Below are 5510 nucleotides of genomic sequence, written 5' to 3' on the forward strand. Positions count from 1 at the left end.
GGCAAGGGCATGGTGACCCTTGTTGGCCTTGGCCCCAAGCGAAGGCCATGACGCCCTCTCCCCTTTTGGGGCAAGGCTGTGATACCCTTGCCGACTTGAGTCCAAAGAAAAGAAAAGAAAAGGAAGGGAAGGATTAAATAATAATAACAATAAAATAAAAATTATTAAATATTATTTAAAATGTTCATGTGACTCATAAGACATCCGGCATTCATGTTAGCGATTTTCTATCAAACTTAGCCAGATAAGACTCAATTGACAAAATGTAAAAATATCTATGATTGAATTAACAAAAGTACGATAGGTGTAAGACTTTTTGAATGATTTTCTCTAAACTATTAGATGAAGATGTCCTCAACGGGGTGATCCAATTGACTTCTTTTTTCCAGGAGAAATGAGGGTGACTGTTAGTCCAATTTCCACGTTCCTTCGTCAACAGGGGTGATCCAATTGGCTTCTTTTTTCCAGGAGAAATGAGGGTGACCGTTCCTGGCTTGTCCTACCAGAGGAAAAATCTGGGGAGAGGGACCCAAAAAGACCCCATAAGACCGGCACTAAATAGAAATAAATCAACCAAAGGTTTTTTCTGACCAAAAAAAAAAAAAAAAAAAACACCAAAGGTTTTTGTCCCCTCGGTGGTTTAAAACCAACCTAAGATACAAACCGAAAAGACCCGACAAAGACTCGGCAATGGTTATGAATCACATGTTCCTCCTCTCCTCGTTCAAGGCTCGGTTGGAATCGCCACACGTGCACATCCTCTCAGGTGAGACCTGCTCGGAAGGAATAGGGGTACATACGTTTTTCGTGGAAAAAACAAGTACGATGCTCCAATGAAAGTCCAATGCTCGTTGACGAAGACACGGGACTAAGAACTCACCACTTTTTTGAAATGTTGATTTTCGGCTCTTCAAAATCTAACACTCCTTTTATATGTCGACAGCTCGTGATGTCTGTTCGAATTTATATGTATTTTTTTTTTATGCTTTAAATGAGTAACCCTTGTTAAAATATGCCTCGAATTTGAGCTTAAAATTAAATTGGATTTTAGAATTTAAAACAATAATATAGAAATCCACGACCAAGTTTCAGATATTAGCTTTTGTGACGTCCTAGGCCGTCACCTTAGACCCTTGACTATAACCTTTCATTATTATTATGCAAGAGGAAGAGTATACATTTTTAAAATAAGGAAATTTTACTCAAAGAACCTGGGCCCCACTATGTAATATTGTCCGCTTTGGGCCTTCGGCCCTTACGGCTTTAAAACGAGTTATGCAGGGGTAGAGGTGCGGACAAACCACCATCCCTCTCCCAAGTCATAATATTGTCCTCCAGGACTCCCCCTAAGCGAGATGGGAGACATGCCCTTAGCCTCGCCCGCGTACTACCGAGGCGATCTTAGTCCGTCCCTCCGTACTGCCCCGGATTAGGGTCAATCGTCACATTCTCCCCCCTTGGGAGCCATCCCTCTCCCAAGCCATAATATTGTCCTTTCTAGGCCCCGGGGTCTGGGTCAAGAAATTGATCAAGAACCAAGTTTTGTAGCTGCTCTCCCATATACCGGGGTTAGCAAAGACAAATTAGTCTGATTTCCATGTTCCCCTGTCAACAGGGACGATTTCCACGTTCCCACGCTCCCGGCTTGTACTCCCAACGATCGGGTGGAACCCAAAAGACAGAAAAAAGTTATTAAACCGGGTCCCAACAAAGAGCCAATAAAGGCCAGCACTAAATATAAATAGATCCAATTGCTCTGAATTTTCCAGTTTATGGGGTCTTGTAAGAGGTGTTAGAGAAAGAAATTGTGTTTCGAAAGATTGATGCAATATTCATCAAAGTTCGTAATTTTTGCGCAAATTTGATGGGAATATCGCATGACTATCATTTTTCTTTTGTACTTTCTTATATAAGTACGTTTTGAAAGACAATGATTTGTTCTCTATAATATATGTTGGCAAATGATAATAGAAAATATTTTTTTCCTCATTGATTTGATAGATATGATTGGTCAGATTTAGTAACTTTTCCCAATATCGCGCTAGTAGACGTTTTTTTTTTTTTTTTTTTTTTTTGTCGGTCATATTCTACTTCTATTTTAATTCTCACTCTCAAATTTTTGCACCGCTCCTTGCGTAACGTGGGAGTCACAACCCACACTTGAAACTAATTCGTCCCCACAAGTGGAGATTCAAATCCCCCACCTCCCCCTTTCATGTTGGAAGAATGGCCACTAGGGCAAACCCCAGTGGTTGTGCTAATAGACCTCATTCATAAGTGAGGTTGGCTAAATTTTTTAAGCCTATTTAGTGAGCTTGGACAAGTCTGGTCAACGGGTGGGCTAGGTCTAGGCAAGAGCTTGAGGCTTGTGTTGTTGCGCCTTTATTATTAAAAAGAATTACAAAAATATGTCTAAATACATACCTCACTTTTGACCCAACGTATAAACAATCTTTGCAAACCACTCATATAACCTCTAAGCAAAACTCCACCTTGAAAAGAGCAAATTACCCCTCCTTGCAAAATTCATTTTAGTATACTACTTAGGGTTTAAATGGTTTAGTTTTTAGTTGGTTTTGGCTAATTTGGGTGGGTGTGAGAAATTAGGATTTAAAGCTGGCATTTTACAAAGTAAAAGGAGACATACTGATTATTGGAGAAATTTTTCTGGAATATTTTGAAGCCGACAAAACGTTTCTATCGCCCTAGTCGAAGTTTTGCAGACTCTTCTATTAAAGTCTGAAGACCTCCGAACTACCAGACTCAAGACTCAAAGTCTATTCTCAATGACAGTTTCTAATCCGTTGAAGAAAGGCTATCCAGAACCGCTTCATTAAGGATTTGGCCTTATCGACTGGAGAAGATCTCTTGGCTGGATATGACATAACGGATTCCTTTATTCAAATCAAGAATGATTAAAGATCCGATGATTGACGAAGTATTCTTGGAAGGTTCTACTTATGGAAACCAAGATCCTGATTGTATGGGCGAGCAGGATTGATAGGCTATCGACATGTTCCTTTAATAGCTCGAATAATCTTCCTTAATTGATTCTGTCCAACGGGAGGATTGGAAGAATTCATTTGGTAAGTGCCAACGGGTATGATGGCACAAAGGAGTATAAAAGGAAGACGTTCCAGTTGTTTGAAGTGTGCACGATAGAAGAATTCCAAAGTCTGAAGCTCTTTGATTCTTAGTCAATTCACTTACTGAGCGAAATCTTGTACACAAAAGAGAGTCTATATTTTGAGATACCTTGAGGAAGTGTGGTAGAATATCTACCTGCACTTTGTGAAATCAAGTGAAAGCAAGTCTTGTAACATCTCTTTTGTTCATAGTGAAATCCAGCCAGTGGGATGTCAGTACAAAAGAGTGGACGTAGGCTTGGAATAAGCCGAACCACTATAAACTTTGTGTTCAATTTTCTCTTCCCTACTCTCTACTTTACTTTAATCATAGTTCGATTTGTTAACTAAAGGAGAGCTTCCTTTTTTATTTGTCTAGTATTATTTTCATATCTCGAGAAATTATTTTTACACCTATTCACCCTCCTCTAGGTGCTTATACTAACTATATCAATTGGTATCAGAGCCTGTGTACTCACTTTGTTTGAAGTGTTTTACTTCAGAGTTAAAGATCCATGGCTAGTATGCTAGCTCCAGGGCTGGTGGAAGGGCAGAGCAATACCAGACCACCTTACTTTGATGGAAATGATTACAACATCTGGAAAAATAAGATGAAAGCGTTTCTACGATTAAAGGATCCTCTGGAATGGGACGTTATAAAAAAAGGAATCACTCCTAAAGTTGCATCTGTCACAGAGAGAGGAAAAGAAACTGTTAAGTCAAGTGAAATGACTCAGGAAGAGATAATCAAGAGACAAGCTCTTGATGCAAAAGCAATTTATTCTTTATATTGTGCTTTATCACCTACTGAATATAACATAATATCTTCTTGTGTTATAGCAAAAGAAGTCTGGGATAGATTACATATCACCTATGAAGGAACTGATCAAGTGAAAGAGACTAGAATCAACATTCTCCTCGGTCAATATGAAGCCTTCAAAATGAAATCAGGAGAATCTATAACTGACATGTTTAGTCGTTTTACAAAAATCGTGAATGGTCTTCAAAATCAAGATCAACCAATTTCTAATCCCATGAAGGTAAACAAGTTACTGCGTGGACTCTCCAAGGATTGGAATCACATAAAGACCTCAATAAGAGAGACACAAAGAATCATGCCACTATCCGTCGATGAGTTGGTTGGAACTCTTCGAGTCTTATGAAGTGGAACGAATCAATGAAGACGAAGATCCTAAAGGTAAGAAATTCATTGCATTAAAATTCAACGATGATTCTGATGTCACAGATTCTGAAGACGATATGGATGATGAGGAGCTTGCTCTCGTGATAAGAAGATTCAGAAAGCTGAACAGAAAATGAAGAAAATTCAATCCAAAGAAACAGAGTTTTCAAAAGCAACAGACCAAGTGTGTTAATGATGATGAATCAAACAAAGATGTAGTCTGCTTTGAATGTAAGAAAAAGGGACACATCAGACCCAATTGTCCTCTTCTGAAAAAGAAGAAAGGAAAAGCTGAAAAGTATTGAAAGGCTCTTAAAGCAGAAACCTGGAGTGATACAGAGTGTGAAGAAAGTGATGATGATTATGCCAATATATGTCTGATGGCACAATCGGATTCTGAATCAAATTCCGAGATAGACTCAGATTCAGACAGTGAATTTGAGTTAAGTAACTTTAAAATCCCTATTAAAGTTTCCAAATACATTGATGAGCTGTGTTTTAGTCTTAAGACTTCTCTTAAAAGGATTTCCGAACTTAAAAAGGAAAACTCGCACTAAAACAACAGAAAATGTTTTGAAAGAAAAGTTGAAACATTTAGATACGAATGTTTCTACTCTTAAAGAAAGTGAAGATAATCTCTTGAAAGAAAATGCATTTTTTAAAAATGACTTATCAAATATTTCAAAATATTTTCAATAGGATCGAGAAACTTGAAAAATTCTTTCAAAGATAAAGACCTTATTTCAATAAATCTGGTTTAGGAATGACAGCAGAAACCATTCCTTTAATTGATTTTCCTAAAGTGAAGGAAAGAATTAAGCAGAGACCTTCAAAGACATTTTACAAAAATCATTTTCAAAAAGTGTTTGTAAAACCAGTGGGTCAAAATGTTCTCAGATGTTCAAAGTGCAATAGTGCATATCATTTTGAAAAAGAGTGTCCTATGGTTTGGAAACCTGTTAAGAAAGTATAGGCAAAAACCGCATATTATACTAACACCAATGGACCCAAGAAAATATGGGTACCAAAGAAAGCTTGAGTCTCTCTTTTAAATGCAGGTCACTATCAAGAAAATGTAAAATGGTATCCGGATAGTGGATGCTCAAGACATATGACAGAGACTCAAATTGCTTCATAAAGCTCGTTCAAGTAAATGGTGGAAAAGTCTCATTTGGAGGAAACAGCAAAGAAAAAATTGTGGG

This window comes from Eucalyptus grandis, chromosome 5 (genome assembly GCF_016545825.1).
Source record: "Eucalyptus grandis isolate ANBG69807.140 chromosome 5, ASM1654582v1, whole genome shotgun sequence".
NCBI classification, from domain to species: domain Eukaryota; kingdom Viridiplantae; phylum Streptophyta; class Magnoliopsida; order Myrtales; family Myrtaceae; genus Eucalyptus; species Eucalyptus grandis.